This window comes from Salvelinus sp. IW2-2015, linkage group LG26, assembly GCF_002910315.2.
Source record: "Salvelinus sp. IW2-2015 linkage group LG26, ASM291031v2, whole genome shotgun sequence".
NCBI lineage: Eukaryota > Metazoa > Chordata > Actinopteri > Salmoniformes > Salmonidae > Salvelinus > Salvelinus sp. IW2-2015.
In genome coordinates this window covers 34456069-34474213 of record NC_036866.1, presented here as the reverse complement: position 1 = coordinate 34474213, position 18145 = coordinate 34456069, and the positions used below count along the sequence as shown (strand labels likewise).

The 18145-nt window shown below is 43.1% G+C and overlaps 1 protein-coding gene across 4 annotated transcripts in view; it reads right to left on the bottom strand.

The window, feature by feature from the left end:
- The window catches only part of LOC111952421 (zinc finger protein 469), a 155581-nt gene that overhangs the window by 50778 nt on the left and 86658 nt on the right, over positions 1–18145 (bottom strand). For 2 of the 4 annotated variants that reach the window (XR_011474210.1, XR_011474209.1), the window contains one exon: positions 13890–14379. The exons of the other annotated variants lie outside the window; for them this stretch is intronic. The gene's annotated coding sequence lies outside the window, so the exon portion shown is untranslated. Of the gene's footprint in view, positions 1–13889; positions 14380–18145 lie in introns of those variants that run through there. 4 annotated transcript variants of the gene reach the window in all.

Sequence of the window (18145 nt, the reverse complement as noted above, 5' to 3'; positions counted from 1 at the left end):
TCAAATCTCAGTCTCTCTACCTCCAATATTCATCCACCAACAGTATCTTCCGTCACCTTGCAGGCATCTAGGTCTTTTCCTTTCTGCAATTATGCATCTTTCTTTTTTGACACCACACCCACCACTGGGTTTGGTGCGTGGACAAAGAACTCTATTTTTGTTCTATTATGACATCTACCCACCTGGCTTCTTTATCCCAAGTTGCGCACAGCCTAGTTAACTAAAAATGTATTAACTACGTTTTTTTCCCTCATCAATCTACACATCAATAACCAATAATGACACTGTCATAAATACAGTTCTCCTACATAAAGAAATGAAAAAATAAACATGCAAATATCCACATTATTACATAAGTATTCAGACCTTTTACTCAAGGTACTAGTTGGGTTGAAATATAGCACCTTTAGGCAATGATTACACTGCGTCGACGTTCTCTTCTGGTACTTCGACGCTCATAATCATCTTCAGTTTGGGCACACCTGTATTTGGGATGTTGCTCTCTACGCATTCTCTCTCTCCTGGCACACCTCTCAAGCTCGCTCAGTTTGCTGCACAGCCTATACTTCCTCTTCAGAGAGTCTCGCTCAGAGAAGTCTTGGTCTGGCGTTGGATGTTCCACTACTGCTCTCTCTGCGATGGATGCACTCAAGGACATGTCCTCGTTTTAGAAACTTGTTCTCCCGTCAAGCCACTTCCTGCCACGTTTGCGCTTGGCTTGTGTTGCCTTAGTGGCTCGTTGTCCCTGTTGAACTTAGTGATACCTCTCGCTCCCCAGTACTGAGGTCATTCCGGAGCGCTATGGAGCAGGTTTTCAATACAAGGATCCTCTCTGGTACCTTTTGCATTTGTCTGTTTCATATCTTTCACCTTGTATTCTGATCCAATCCTTTTTCAATGCATCATCTCTCTCTTTCTTCGGCTCCCTCACCTTCTCATTCCTCCCGGTCTTCCTCATCTCCTGCTGCATTTTAGAGAATGCCACTTCTCAATAAGTGTTTTGGCTAGGCTGGAAATCCCATTCAAACAAAACAGTGCAGGCATAGCTTGGGTTCCTGTTCACACACCTCATATCTCCTGGAAGTCCGACAAAACAGATAGCGCGACCGGCCAACACGACCTCATCGAGCAGTAACAGAGAGAGAGAGAGGACGCGAGATCGGGTGAGGACTAAGATTAGGGATCGAGAGCCCGAGGGTCCCGGGGTACGAGCATGAGAGCGAGAGGTAGGGGGGAGAATAGAGAGAGGCAGGTTCAGGGGGGAAGAAGAGAGTGAGGAGACGGAGGTGGGGGATAAGAGAGAGGAATTGAGAGGGGCAGGGAGAAAACGAGAGACGGCCGAGGCAGGGGGGGGGCCGGCCGCTCCGGGGGAGATGAGCGAGGCGTGCGGTGGACGAATAGGAGACGCCACGAAGACGGAGGGTGGGGGAGAACTCAGCAGAGAGGAAGGAGGGGGGGGAGAAAGAGTAGACAGAGAGAGAGAGGAGGGAGGGAGAAAGAGAGAGCGAGAAAGAGAAAGAGAGAAACAAAGAGAGACCAAGAAAGAGAGAGAGAGATTTCACATCAGACTGAACCTTTACAGGCATGCCACGCGGCTGGGACAGAGACTGGGAGGTGTGCGTCCGAAATGGCACCCTATTCCCTATCTAGTGCACTATGTTTGACCCATAGGTCATAGGACCCATAGGGCCCTGTTCAAGGGTACTAAACACTACTAAACAGGGAATAGGGTGCCGTATCAGATGCAGGCTGCTGGTTACACTGATACAGTAGCTAGTAGTGACTCCAGCTCTGGGACTGGAAGGAAGGGAGGAGGCAGGCATACCAGCATTTAAAGAATGGGGTGACTCTGTGGCTGTGTATGATGTGATTCACGGCCTGTGTGTGTGGTGAACCTCTCAGAGAAGGTCCTTGCCACCGGGCCCTGTAAAATCCTGTCTGTTATTGAACGTTTCTAAGCGCTAGGTGCTTTTTATTGCTACAGTAAAGCTCACAAAAAAGCCCCAGGGGCCAAATAGGTGAGGAATGGTGATGTGCCTAGCCCAACTGGCTACTTGGTAGTCTGGATAGATGGAAGGATGATGGCTGAATGAGAGGGAACAATTGACAGCATGGCTGTACGTCGGATCCCCGAAGCAGACACACAGACTGGGGAGGGAGGGAGGAAAGCTTTATAAACTCACTCACACTCTCTCTGAAAGCTTCCTCTCTTTCTCCCCGGCTTTTCCCAGCGCTCTGTCTTCGGTTCTGTCTTTCTTTCTTTCTCTCTTCTGTTTGTTAGTCTTTCCAAAACTCTGCTTCTAGTGTTCTCTCTCTCTCTTTCTCAGCAAGCAGACCAGACTTTAACAAGCGTGCCCCAGTGGGCAGCGGCAGACAGAGGAGGGGGAGGCTATTTTTAGATGTGCATACAGATTAAAAGTGTAACTATTTCCTCATCTCGCGTAGTCTTCTCTCTCTCTCTCTCCCTCCCCTTTCTCTCCCTCAGTCTGTGATGGAGATCAGCTTCTCAGTAGGGGTTCTCAGGTTACCCCCCTCACCCCCCTGTCCCTCCCCCCTCTCTCCCCGTGTCCGCCCTCAGACTCGTCACACTCTTTCCCTCTCCCTCTGTCTCTCCCTCCCTTCTTTTCCACACTCCTCCTCCTCTCCAGAACCCTGATCATTGGTCAGACAGACAGATTCTTTACCCCTGCCGAAGCGGAGCAGAAATGCTGAGCTAAACTATACTGTACATGGCCAGCCAGTCAAGTGAGTCTGTGCCCCTGTTACACTCACACATCAGGGGTGGGAAGAGAGTAAAACATGTTGTCAGAACACACGGCTGGAGCTGCAGGAAAACAAGCCTAATGCATTACAGTACATCCCCACAACATCAGCAGCACAGCAGCTTTCCCCAAACGACCTCTCCCAGTGCCACACACACACCCCTCCCTACACCACAGCAGACCTGCGGTGTGTATGCTCACACACACTCATCTGAAGAAGTGTGAAAAGCAGGAATAAATCAGGGCGCTGTAATGCGTCAGCTGTAATTTAGCAGCCAGCTCATCTTGTAAGTGGGTACCGCGCCTCTCCAGCAGTAAGGGAGTCTGGGATATGACGCCGTTATCACCGCCGGAGCGTACTTCAGCGTTTCCCCCTCTTGCACTTTCTCAGCCCAGGCTCTCAACTCTTTTTTCCTTTTTTCCACTACTTCTGCAGTATCCCCATCCAGCGCCCCACCACTCTACCTTCCTCCCATAGTGTGGATCACATCATCCCTGGCCTGGGGCCATGGAGTGAGAGAGGGGAGACACGGCCCTGTGGGTTTTACTAGGCTGCATCTCCCTGAACCATGTCTGTGACTACTAAGTCTAAGTGCAGGAGGTTACTACTGTTACACTCCCTGTTTCCTGGGATGCACTCCAAATGGCACCCTATTCCATATATAGTGGGATGCAACCTGGTTGCTGTTACTGTGTCTCTCCACTAGCCTAATCCTAGATCTGCGTGTCCTGTCTTGTCAACTTATTGTCACTGACAGAGGGGGGTTCAGGCAATCTCTCCAGGACCAGAGACACTAGCTGTTTTTTTTGTGTGCTGTTTTTTAGCTTTCAACATGGCCACCATCTCTCTCTATCCCCCTTGATTTAAACCGAGGACCTCAAGCCTGAAGAGTTCCTGAAGTAGCTTCATGGGAGACTGGCTCCCAGCTAACAACAAACATTCCCACAACTTTAGAAAATGTTCCCTTAAGAATCTCATTAGGTCATTACCTAACGTTTTCATAGGAAGGTTCTAGTGTTGTGCAAGGACTGTTTCCAAGGGACCATTCCCTGTCAAACAGAATTTACCTAGAACGTGGTTACCATGTTCTCAAAATATAAGGAGTTCTTCTTCAATGAGTCGGTCGCGAGGGATATACTGCAGACACCCGACCAGGCCCCGACCCCTGTGATTCGCTGGAGAAGGAAACAGAGATTTCGAGGCAAAAGATCCGGGTGCCTTGCGAGGATCAGGCCGCGAGTGGCTAATCTGCCCTTGCCTTGCATTCTGCTAGCTAGCGTTCAATCGCTGGAAAATAAATGGGACAAAATGAAAGCACGTTTATCCTACCAACGGGTCATTAAAAACGGTAATATCTTATGTTTCACCAAGTCGTGGCTGAACAACGACATTAAGAACATACAGCTGGTGGGATATACACTCTATCGGCAGGACAGAACAGAAGCCTCTGGTAAGACACGGGGCGGGGGCCTATGCATATATGTAAACAACAGCTGGTGCACGATATCTAAGGAAGCCTCAAAATTTTGCTCTCCGGAGGTAGAGTATCTCATGATAAGCTGTAGACCACACTATCTACCTAGAGAGTTTTCATCTGTATTTTTCGTAGCTGTCTACATACCACCACAGAGCAAAGTTGGCACAAAACTGCAATCAATGAGCTGTATTCCGCCATAAGCAAACAGAAAAATGCTCACCCAGAGGCGGTGCTCCTGGTTGCCGGTGACTTTAATGCCGTGAAACTTAAATCAGTTTTACCAAATTTCTATAAGCATGTTAAATGTGCAAAAAGAGGGAACATACACAGAGACGCGTACAAAGCTCTCCCTCGCCCTCCATTTGGCAAATCTGACCATAACTCTATCCTCCTGATTCCTGCTTACAAGCAACAATTAAAGCAGGAAGCACCAGTGACTCAGTCTATGAAAAAAAGGTCAGATGAAGCAGATGCTAAACTACAGGACTGTTTTGGTAGCACAGACTGGAATATGTTCCGGGATTATTCTGAAGGCATTGAGGAGTACACCACATCAGTCACTGGCTTTATCAATAAGTGCATCAAGGACGTCTTCCCCACAGTGACTGTACATACATACCCCAACCAGAAGCCATGGATTACAGGCAACATTCGCACCGAGTTAAAGGGCAGAGCTGCCGCTTTCAAGGAGCGGGACTCTAACCCAGAAGCTTATAAGAAATGCCGCTATGCCTTCTGACGAACCATCAAACAGGCAAAACGTCAATACAGGACTAAGGTCGAGTTGTGCTACACCGGCTCCGACGCTCGTTGGATGTGGCAGTTACCTCGACCCCGGGGCCCCGGCACATTGACTCTGAACCGGTACCCCCTGTATATAGCCCCGCTATTGTTATTTACTGCTGCTCCTTAATTATTTGTTTTTCTTATCTCTTATTTTTTTTGTATTTTCTTAAAACTGCATTATTGGTAAAGGGCTTGTAAATAAGCATTTCACTGTAAGGTCTACACCTGTTGTATTCGGCGCATGTGACAAATACCATTTGATTTGATTTGATTTGAAATGTGTGTTAGATGGGGCGGCAGGTAGCCTAGTGCTTAGAGCGTTGGGCCAGTAACCGAAATGTTGTTGGATCGAATCCCCGAGCTGACAAGGTAAAAATCTGTCGTTCTGCCCCTGAACAAGGCAATTAACCCACTGTTCTTCGGTAGGGCGTCATAGTAAATAAGAATTTGTTCTTAATTGACTTGCCTAGTTACATAAAATAGATCTGTCATTCTCATTGACAGTAAGTCTAACAAGCGGGAGATCTGTTCTATGTGCGCTATTTCTATGCTTCCCGTTCTTAAGGTTTGTTTTTTGTGTCTTGTACTTTCGGTTTTGTAGACCAGCTTCAAACAGCTGAAAACACAATATTTTGAGTTATGGAAAATATATTTCACAGCGGTTTAGATGGTACAATGATTTTCTGCACCATGCTTGCTTGTTTTGTCACATACATTGACATTAGGCAAACTATTAGCATTTTAGCAACCTGGAAATGGCAGAGCAATTTCTGCATAATGCATCTTTAATGTTATAGACACATTTCATGGGACGTTGCAAGAACATGAATGTGTGCAGTTTTCTGAGGGTTAGGATAATATTCCATCAATGTCACACCAAACACACACAGAACATGGTTGCCATGTTCTCAGAACACAAGATATGAATGTTCTAGACACGTTTCATGGGAAAGCTGCAATACTTTGCTGGTTTTCAGCTAAGTCCCCGGGACAGAGGGCATAAAACAGTGATGGACAGAGTATTCCTACAACATACGATAGTTGCTCAGTATCACACACAGTCAATCCATCTTGAAAGGATCTCCTTTTATCAGTATCTGTCTCTATACCCTTGAGTAATGTAGGAAGTTATTTTTATTAATGTCAAACAGAACTTCCCATGTTCTCAGAATATCCAATATTTATGTCCTAGACACGTTTCATGGGACGTTCTCTCACCCTTAGAAATGTTAGCAAGGCTGGCAGGGTAGAGAGGCAGGAAATATTTAGTCAAAAATAATTGGGGCCCTACATGACTGAAGGGTATGGAGACAGATACTGATATTTCAAGATTACTGAGCAATCATAATTTGGAGTAGGAACACTCCATCCATCACTGTTCTATGCCCTCAGCGCTGGGGACTGAGCTGAAAACCAGCATGGCCTGTATTCATAAAGCGTCTTAGAGTAGGGTTAATCTAGGATCAGATGCCCCTGTTGTTCGTATTGGTCTTCTTTATTGTGATCTGAAAGGAAAAACTGATCCTAGATCAGCAGTTCTTCTCTGAGCCGCTTTATGAATACAGGCCCAGCAGGAGTCTATAGAAGAATTCAGAGGAGATGTTGTAGACTGGTGAGTGTCTGATCTGATTGACATCTTTGATTGAAAGTTCCGTGGTCTCTGAGTGACTGTTCAAAAGGATCTTTGGGTCTTTTATCCATTGACTTTCAAGACACGCGCCATGAAGAAAAAAGCGGAGAGAAAATTGAAAGGAGACAGCGAGAGTGTTTGTAAAGGAAGAAAGAGAGAGGATGTGACGTGTAAAGGGGGAGAAAAAAGTGATCAAGGCAAAGTGATGGAATAGTATAGGGTAATCACAGAGCAGCCTGCAGTAAGTTAAGTTCACATCTAACGACTTCAAGCTGAATGTTTTTGGGACTTCCAAGTCAGCAGATCAGCAGTGCGCGAGGAATAATAGTCTATTATGTTGAATGAATATCTAAGGAGGGAGATGTACACTAATGTACACTAATGTGTAACAAAACGCATGCTCTCAACTTCACAAGAGAAAATGACGTTTTGCAAACTGATTTTCCAAAACACAGGATCTCTGTCTTCCTCCATATCACTTACTCTGGCTTCTCGCTCTCTCTCTGTCGTGTCAGTCTATGTCTCTCTCTGTCTCTCTCTGTCTCTCTCTCTGTCTCTCTCTGTCTCTCTCTCTCTCTCTCTCTCTGTCTCTCTCTCGCCTCTCTCTGTCTCTCTGTCTAGTGGAAAACAGAATGTCAGCAGTAATGGCGACTATCTTCCGTAATAATGGGGATGAAATGGAATAGTGGCAGCCCAAGTGTGTTGTTTAATATTCAGGATGCTAGTAAAGTGCCTCTGGGAACATGCAGAGGAGGACTATGGCAGGGGTCTTGCACGGACCCTATTGGGAAACCCAATAGCAGGCATTCTGGTCTGGGCCTACCCTCTCCGCTCCAACCCCCTCTCCAACTTCACTCCCTTCTACCTTCTCCCTTCCACCCTCTGAGTGTTTTCCATTAGAAGACGACTTTGTAGAGTGGAGACGGGACCACATAGGTAGCACGATAAGACATAGAGAGATGAGGACTAACAGGACTAGTGTGGGGTCTCTTCGGGTCTTGGTGGTTTACCCTGCTGGGGTATGAGAGATGGAGGGGCTGTGTTTGTGTCTGGAGGAACAGAGAGAGAGGAGAAGAGAGAGAGAAAAATATTGAGCGAAGAAGCTAGAGAAAAGCTACAGAAAGTGGAAAAAATGGTGAGTGAAAGAGATAAAGTCAGGGTGATCGCATGAGATACAGTATAGGATCCCCTGCCCCTCTTCCTCACCTGCATACGTCACTCAGCTGCACACTAAATCTCCTTAATCACATTTAAGCTCTGCTAATAAAAATACCATGTACAGAGAGGCATTTGTGGTCACGGGAGATGATCTAGCTATTAGGCTTCCTATTGTTGGAAGGAAGACAATCCCTGAAAGCACCCAGGTTTTACATTTTCACGGCCGCAACCACAGCAGGAAAATCTCTTCATGCTCCGGGGCTAACAGAGCACAGAGCACAGCGTTTATGTTGTTAGCATATCTGAAGCTCTGCCTCGCTCGCCTCAGGATTTGTGTGTGTGTGTGTGTGTGTGTGTGTGTGTGTGTGCGTGTGTGTGTGTGTGTGTGTGTGTGTGTGTGTGTGTGTCAGTGGATGTTCCTCAGAGGAGGAGGGGAGGACCATTCTACTCAATGAATTTCCTAAAAAGAGTGAAATATTAAAAAGTTATCTTTTTTAGATAAAACTATAATAATATATTCACTTTACCAAATAACCGATTAAAACACACTGTGTTGCAAGGAAGGTCTACAGTAGCCTCAACAGCTCTTTTCCATTCCAGAGGACGTCCTCCAACCTATCAGAGCTCTTGCAACATGAATTGACATGTTGTAGATCCAATCAAAGGATCGGAGAATGAGTCTAGTACTGAAAGCATAAGCTACAGCTAGCTAGCACTGCAGTGCATAAAATGTGGTGAGTAGTTAACTCAAAGAGCGAGAAAGACAATAGTTGAACAGTTTTGAACGAATACATTTCTTAAAAAATGAAGGAGAAGCATCAGTGCGATAGAGAGCTAGCTATATTTAGTTGTATTCTTCTTCCAGTTTTCCTTTCACTTACTTACTTAGCTAACTAATGCAGCTAATTTAGCCTACTCAACAACCTGACAGAGAGGAATGCTATTTATGTTAGCTAGCTGGCTGAGGCTATCCAACACTTCAACTCTTCCAAGTCAAGGTAAGCTCCAACACTGCAACTCTTCTAAGTCAAGGTAAGCTTTTCGTTTTATAAAAGTAAAATCACACCGGTGTAACTGCTAAATTGCTTGCTGGAGCCTTCACTGTACTGCGTGATTGTACACATGCATTGGATTGTGGGTTTACTAACGTGTTAGATCTAGTAGCTATGTATACTATGACGTTTACTAATATAGTGACAACAATGTAGGCTGTGTAGTGGTTATGGTATGAAGGTTTGGCTTGGAGAGTGTTTTTTGCCTGGTAACAGACAGCTGTTGCGACACAGACAGCTGTTGCGTTATGCACTGAAGTCCACAAGCAAAGGGAAAAGGTGAGATGAGGAGAGGGCATAGATGACAGAAGGAATTATACAATAAGCAAAGTGATGATGCTGCAGGCCTATGTGGCTGCTATGATCAGGGGTGTGTTCATTTCGCTGATTTTGTTGCAAAACGTTTCTTAAATGGAAGCGAACGGAACGAAACAGAGACAGATCTACCTGGATTTGTCCAATAGAAACTCTTGTTTAGTTTTGCAACTTTTTGGACTAATGATTACACCCTACATCAGCTAGAAGCAGGCAAGAGTGTGCAAGGCGGTATTGAATGTGTCAGTGTCTGTCATCTTTACTCCAATTTGTTTCTTGACCTGTGCAACTATGTTAGAAACTTTAATTTGTAGGCTAGGTTGTAGCAACCTCATGATGGGTATCATATAGGGCAAATTCTAGTATAATGTAGTAGCCTAAACCTATCGATGTTACATTGAACTGGGTGAATGGAATATGAATGACAATCATCCAACATGCTGTAATAGAAATAAGGCCATGCTTATGAAAAAAAAATCCTCCCTAAGCTTAAACGGCACCGATCCCCACTTGTGTGTGTGTGTGTGTGTGTGTGTGTGTGTGTGTGTGCGTGCGTGTGTACCTGTGTGTGTTTGTGTGTGTGAGACACTCACTACCGCAGCTAGTGTCGAGGTAATTGAGGTAATAATTACATGTAGGTAGAGTTATTAAAGTAGCTATACATTGATAATAACCGAGAGTAGCTAAAGAATGGATGCTAAAGAATGCTAAAGCCGCTGGCTTCTAGTTCTTCGTTCCTCAAAGTAGTCTCTTCAATGCGACACGACCGCATACCACAGTAGGCTGGTGAGGTTGATGATGCTTGGGTTGAGGTAAATAAGGTTAAAAGGAAGCTGGCTTAGAAGTCCTAGTGAGTTGAAACACATACACAGACAATAGGCCTCATAGTTGGCAGGGCTTCATTTAAACCATCCCTCTTTTCTCTATTCAGCTTGTATTTTATAGCCCTAACCTAGCCCCTTAACCTGACGTGACACAATACTAACGCTAGCTTCAATCCTGCGTCTCTCAGTTGCAAAGGCAAGCTACCGTGCTTACTGCTTTGCCGTAACCCTCAATCGTAAAGGCTATATGGCTCAATGTGCTACAGTAGGTGGTTGTAAACTAAAGCTGGGTATCATGATGGGTATCATCCGCTGACACCAGGTCAGCGGAGTCAATCACCACCTTCCGGAGACACCTGAAACCCCACCTCTTTAAGGAATACCTAGAATAGGATAAAGTAATCCTTCTAACCCCCCCCCCCCTTAAAAGAGCTAGATGCACTATTGTAAAGTGGTTGTTCCACTGGATATCATAAGGTGAATGCACCAATTTGTAAGTCGCTCTGGATAAGAGCGTCTGCTAAATGACTTAAATGTAAATGTAAATGTAAATTATATTGGCAAAGGAGAAAAGATCAAAGGAGACATGCCATCAACAAATGCCGACTCTACACATCCAAGTATATCAGACCANTCCACTGGATATCATAAGGTGAATGCACCAATTTGTAAGTCGCTCTGGATAAGAGCGTCTGCTAAATGACTTAAATGTAAATGTTAAATGTAAAGCAACGGTGTTGCAATTCTAGTACTGTAACTGCTGAGTGGCTGTATTGTGCTGCGACCGCAGACGGCTGTATGTCTCACATTACGCAAGCGAGATAAAGACAGCGTGGAGTGCCAATCTAGGATCAGGTCCCCCCTATCCATGTAATCTTATTCATTATGATCTAAAAGGCTAAACTGATTCTAAATCAGCCCTTCTTCTCTAAGATGCTAAATCAACAATGCCCCTGTTGTGTAAAGTATGAGATGCACAGAGGTATGGGTTATGCTAATGTGTGTGTGTTTTATGGTATGCACAGCATATCTCTCGTAACTCTGCGGGATTTGGATGAGTTGGAACAATAGGATGGCAAGGATCAACAAGGTTATGATAATGTTGTGGACATGGCCATGATTTAATACTGTGTTTACATGGAACGGGAGGGCCATCCCAGGGCTAGACAAACACAACTAGGGCCCAATGCAGACGGCCTTAAAAGGGCATCCCCGCTGCGGGCCCACGCTCACTCACTGGGAGGAAAGGGTAGGGGAGATGCTCCCCCTATCATCTGTGATAACATATCCATCTGGCTGCGATCTGGTCTGGTCGATCTATCTATCTGCTACTCATATCAGACAATATGAGGGAATGTAGAAGGGAAGCTACTAAAATAGTATGTGTGAGCTAATAATGTAAAAGTCAAATTTGGAGTCAATCCTCTCTAAAAGACCTATATCTATGTCATACCTGTATGAAAGCAGCAAGGCCTGGATTCAAACAAATTAAGAATTTATTTCCAAAACTCTATATGCATATGTTTTTTTCACCAGAAATGATTGCTTATGGCTACCTTCATGTGTGCGTAAAATATTACTGTTCTCAGATGTTTTATTCATAGATTTTAGGTGTGTATTAAAATGTGTTTGTTTTGCAAAACTAGTAAATGTTAGATGGCTGGCTCGTTAGCTTACTTGACGTGCTAACGTTACGTGACGTGTGTGATCTTAAACGTTGTTTACCTAGCTAGGTTCATTGTTTACCTAGCTAGCTAGCTATATGTCCTAAGCTAAAGTGTACTGTTAGCTAGCTAACGTTAGCTGGCTGACTCCCGAGCGGACGTTATTATTCGTTTCCCAGAGTTGTTTGCTTTTCTAGTTAGAGCCTAATGTTAGGCATTGTTGGCACTTTGTTCATTGTTGGCACTTTGTTCATTGTTGTTTAACTAGCTAGCTAGCGTTAGCTGGCGGGCTCGTTAGCTAACGTTACGTGATGTGTATACAACACCCATTGAATATGGCCGGTGTCAGTAAACATCTGCAAAAAAGCGTAATGAAATTGTTGCCAGCAGAGCTGGTTAGGCTGTTTTCATGTTATCCAGAGGTTAAAAAAATAATCGGTCAGAGCGATTCACTAGATACCAAAACATTCAATGGCGATTTTCTCAAAGTTTACAAGTTGATCAACTTTCAAAGCAGAATTACTTTGCCATTGTCCCTCAACTGTAGTGTATGATATACCATTTTGTAGCTTTGAGACTACTTTTATCCAATGTAAAAAACACTATTTCACATTTTGCTACATAAGACCGAATCCAGGTGGTGAGTCACATATATCCATTGTTTAGCTGGAATGGAATGTTCATATACTGCATTTGACTGTGATATGTGGTTGTCTCACCTAGCTATCTTAAGATGAATGCACTAACTGTAAGTCACTCTGGATAAGAGCATCTGATAAATGACTAACATGTCAAATGTAAATGTTTTACATACAGATCTCATATTACTGTATTGATTCATTTTTGTAACATTATTTTGAAATATTGTTGTCACAAATGTATCATTTGTACAGTTTATTAAAAATGTAGTTATTTGTTACAATTGTCTGTGTAAAACCTAGCTGTACTACCCATTTATCTGGTATTGAGGCGGATATATAGCATTTAGCAAAAAAAACATGATTATTTGTCTCATCTGAAATGAAACCATCAAGTGATAGATTTTAAACAAATACATGTCTGTCATTGAACAACCCCATGCCATGATTAGATCGTGAAAAAACACACCAATCTCTTTCATAAGTTCTTTTAACAATAAAAGCTCATTTACCCAACTCTCCGAATGCAGATACATGACCTGTGCACTGCAATTGTGGTGATTGTACTTGATTGTAAATTACATTAGCAACATTTACTGTGAATATGATCTTCATGAACGTCGGGAAAGTGTTGGAATGAATCCCAACACGAAGACTGAATAACAAGTCAGAGAGCGTTAACCAGCATGGATTTCATCATCATGTGTGAAGACTCATCACTGTATAGGCTACTGTATTTATGTTTTATTTCACCTTTATTTAACCAGGTAGGCTAGTTGAGAACAAGTTCTCATTTACAACTGCGACCTGGCCAAGATAAAGCAAAGCAGTGCAACACAAACAATAACACAGAGGTGCACATGGAATCACAAACATAGTCAATAATACAATAGAAAAAGTATATATACAGTGTGTGCAAATAAGGTAGGATAAGGGAGGTAAGGCAATAACTAGGCCATAGTGGCTAAATAATTACAATATAGCAATTAAACACTGGGGTGATAAATGTGCAGAAGATGAGTGTGCAGTTAGAGATACTGTATAGACTACTGTTATGAAAGTACGCTGCGTCCCAATATCATAACACTGGGCCCTAAAGAAACGAGAGAGCAACTGGGTTTCTGTGTGACCTAAAGAGAGTAAGTAAAGCCAAATAGAGATCAACACCTTATCTATATCACATTTTAGTCTAGCAGACGCTCTTATTCAGAGCAACTTACACTAGTGAGTGCATACATTTTCATACTTCTTTGTGCTGGTCCCCCGTGGGAATCGAACCCACAACCCTGGCGTTGCAAGGGCCAACCTCGACCTACTGAACCTCATGGGACAAATGTGTGTCTATCTACAGGTACTGTAACTGCCCAAATAAAGTCAACACCAACATAAAGTGTCTTAATAGGGCGTTGGGCCACCACGAGCTGCCAGAACATCTTCAATGTGCCTTGGCATTGATTCTAGTGTCTGGAACTTCCATGAGAAATTCCATCATTTGGTGTTTGTTGATGGTGGCCGAAAACACTGTCTCAGGCACGCTCCAGAATCTCCCATAAGAATCTCACACACACACACCCTTTCGATATACTTTGTATCCCTCATTTCATTTATTTTGACAGTTATCTGTATTTAAACAGTAGGACTCAATGATCAGACCAGTTTTCCAAGGGTGTCTCAGGGAGAGTTGGGATATGCAAAAACAACACATTTCCATTTCACACATGCGTATAAGCACCCATCAAATTATTATTAATTATAGATCGGCAGTTAGCATCTAGATAACAGGCATTTCAGCTTCAGCCTGAAAGAGATGTATAGCTGAAGGTAAGGAGTGATGAAGTGATGGAGAGATGGAGGAATGGAAAGGCAGAGAGGCGCAGCATCCTTTGAGCTCCCCAATTTTTTGCCCTTCATTCCATCTGCATCGGGAGTCACACATGGTTCACATAACATATCTCTTTCTTCTCATATCCTTGGCCGTTTAGAGCTACATGCAGCAACGGAAATGAGACGTACACCACTGCACGGAGGCTGAATGCTAAAGGGCAGAGGTACAGGAGTCGCCATGCACTGTCCTATGTAGAGATGACAGAGAGAGGACAGAAGGGCAGGAGAGGAGGCATTAATAGGGGTTCTCACACACATGTACACACACAGGTATGCAGGCATGCACACGTGCAGACACACACACACACAGGTATGCAAGCATGTGCACGAGGAGACACACATACCATGGTTGTTTGTGAGAAATATGTCCCAAAGGTCACAGTAAAGCGCTCAAACCAAACAAACAAACCATATTCATGCAAGCCAAAAAATATCAGGCACATATTGGTTTTGATTGTGATGACTTACTACCATACAATGTTAAGTGCTTTGAGCCTTACGTAAATGTGATCCCATTATTGTAATGACAATGATTACTAGAAAAGTTAATCCAGCGCCCTGCCTTAGGGTCTGTTGCTCATCATCCAGGCTGCTTGATTGATGACAACTTACCTTCCTTCTCTGGTTTTAAACTATTTGAAACTATTCAGCTTTTGATGAAAACTAAATGGCCCTGCAAGACTTAGCATGCCCACCATAGGGGAAATAGCTATATAATCTCTCAAATAAATAATCCAAACAGATGCACTTTCTTTGCTTTCTGGCTGGTAGAACTACATGTTAGGCCTACAGACACTTGAAAACACTCTAGCTTGGTAAAATACAAAGAGAGACGATAGTCTACTGTCGTTCATTACCCCACAATTTGACCCTCTTTTTTTCCCTCTACCACCCATCTTTCCAGCTTGGACAACATGTTTTAGTCTTGTTAAAGTGTGTACAGTATGTAAAAGTGGGTTCGTAAAGAGTGTGTGTGAATCTTATAAGGAGGGTTTGCAAACCACACCTCTTTCCCTGGAGTGGGACAGCACACTCAGATGGGACACACCTGGAGTCTTTCCCTTCGTTCCTTCTTCCCCCCCAAATATAATAGCATACACTGTAGCATAGTATACCTTACACCAAAAACACATCCTCAGGCATTTCTTATCTGAAGCTGAAAAGTAAAAAAAAAAAAAAAATGTATCATGCAGCTAGGGCTGTTGCGGTGACCTTATTACCGCCACACCGGCGGTCACGAGTCATGAAGGCCGTCTAATTCCACCTGACCGTTTAGTCACGGTAATTAGGCTTCTCCAAGCTCTGATGCTGTGGATGGTCATTAGTAGTCTACCAAACTTGCTAACTGTCTGGTACTCAGTCCTCGGTTGTCCCTCTAATCACTTTGACATCAATGCAAATGTAATGGAAAATCTAATCAAACACTTCATGAGAGCCCATAAGCTTATGTTGCGCAACATTTCTATAGGCTGTGCAATTGCGGGAGAAAACATGTGATGGCCACTAATAAAAAGACGAGGATCCCATCAGCTTTCTATAGGCTAGGCCTACTATATTTATTTCTCATCTTTCCTAATATTAAGCACATTGCTTATATTTACAACAGGTGTATAGCCTACCTGGCTGGGATGAAAATAAGCCATGGGGAAAAGCATCTTCCATTCGCTGTTTAAGTGCATAGATGACATGTATTTTTTCCCCTGCCCCTGTTTCGAGACAGGTGCATGATAATGGTCCATTCTAAATCAAAACAAATGTCACACATATATTATTTACTATATGTAAAGACAAGATTAAATCAAGAAAATTCTGATGGGTGACAATATTAGCCTGTCACTTGTGAATGATGCCCAGCATAAGAAACAATGCCTTTTACTGCGACTTTTTTGAATCATAGTCGCACATAGGCCTATATGTTTTAATAAGGTTTGTATCACAACTAAAGTGGCCAAATAACTTCTGAAAATTAAGCACATGAATCCGCTCTACAAGGGTGTAGAACCTAACTGGCATACATAAACAGCGTGTGAGTTTGGGGAAGATAATTTTCACCATAAAAATGCACCTTTATAATAAAAGCATTAGATAAATAATTGCATTTGCGGTAACTTTTGATATTGGTGTTTTCCGTTAATGGAACATTTGCACTTATAGCCTTCTACCATGTGCACATTGCTGCGCTTATAATGTGAAGAAATAGCCTAGTTTATCAACATTTTAAGCTAAACGTTCTGATCTGTTGCATCAGCAACAATGTATAAAAAAGCTGTTTTGATGCTAGTGGTTGTATTAATTTGTGATCTATCGCATCCCACAAATGTCCCAGACTATGTTTGGAATATTTATTTCTTGCATAGAATAGAATAGGTTGACTTTTGTAGCAATAATCACATATTATTCTATAATAATATGCTGTATTATGCTGCCATAAATCTAAAGCCTTTATTAAAATAATATTTGTATATAAATGTTAACTTATTTTTTGTTTAGATTGACATAGGCTAGTGCTTTTGCTGTTTGTTAGACCTACTCATCTTGTTGGCTGACGAAAAGTACATGTCGACAGTTGTTCCAATATGCACCTCGGAATTGGATAAGGATGCGTGCAGTTGCGTCCCCAATGTGTATGTCTTCACTTGTAGCCTGTGAGAAAGACCCGGTCACCTGATGGAGAGCCATGTGAGTGAGAGGGCTTCTGATTGCGCAGCACTCAGGGAGAAGGGCACAACGCAGCACTCAGGGCCGTAAAAGGCATGGATTTTTTTAGGGTGCATTACGGCCACAAACGGGATGCCACTGTGAAATTCGAGGCATTAACAAGTGCTTGTCAAATTGTGAATGAGAGACTATTGGAGTGTGTACAGCCTGCGCAAAAAAACAAAGCAGAGCTCATGCCTTTCAAGCAACTTCTCTCAAATCATTATTAGAATCTCATCATGCAGCTTTACAATGTATTAAAATCAAAACATATAGCTCAATGTTTGTAGAACAACTAAAGTTACATTAATAACTCTAAATTAAGCATATAGGAGTACCTATTTCTTTGTTATCCGCTCAACATAGAATAGCCGCATGTGCGAGCTCCCTCAAATCGTTTGTAGACAATATTTCTATTTTATTCAGTGTTGTTCTATTGTATTCTTCATACTATAAAATAATATAAAGTAATGCCATGGAATTATAAGCAAGTCTTGTCTGCTAAAGAAACTATTGTAGCCCACCGCCATTTGGCATAGCCACATCATGACCTAACAAAGACAACTTAGTATGCTATTCTGTTCTTCTGAAATAGACTACATTTTCTTCATATCATGCTACTTTAGACCTGTCTAAAATTAACAATGGATTTATTGTGAAGGTGTAGGCTATATTACATGGATTTATTAGCCAGGAGATGCTAAATGTGTTTATGTTAATTAACGGTCAATTACCGTGAGATCGACAGTTATTTGGTTGACATTCATCGGCTGAAGAACTTTTGTGACTGCCACAGTCCTACATGCAGCCAAAACTCAACAGCACATGCCACTAGGCAGGATATATACTTTAAGTTCTCATCTTGACTGGCTGCATCACCACTTGGTAAGGCAACTGCTCGGCATCCGAGTGCAAGGCGCTACAGAGAGTAGTGCGTTTAGCCTGGTACATCACTGGGGTCGAACTCCCTGCCATCCAGGACCTCTATACCAAGCAGACACAAATTGCTAAGTCTGGGACCAAAATGCTCCTGAAGAGCTTCTACCCCCAAGCCATAAGAATACTAAATAGTTCACCAAATAGCTACCCGGACTATCTGCACTGATCCTGCATTAACTGTTTTTGACTCTATGCACCCACACTGGACTCTACCCACACACTGACACATGTATACACTGACACTGACACTCCAACACATACACTCACACATAACACGTACACACAGGCACACATTCGCCGCATACACACTTCCATACA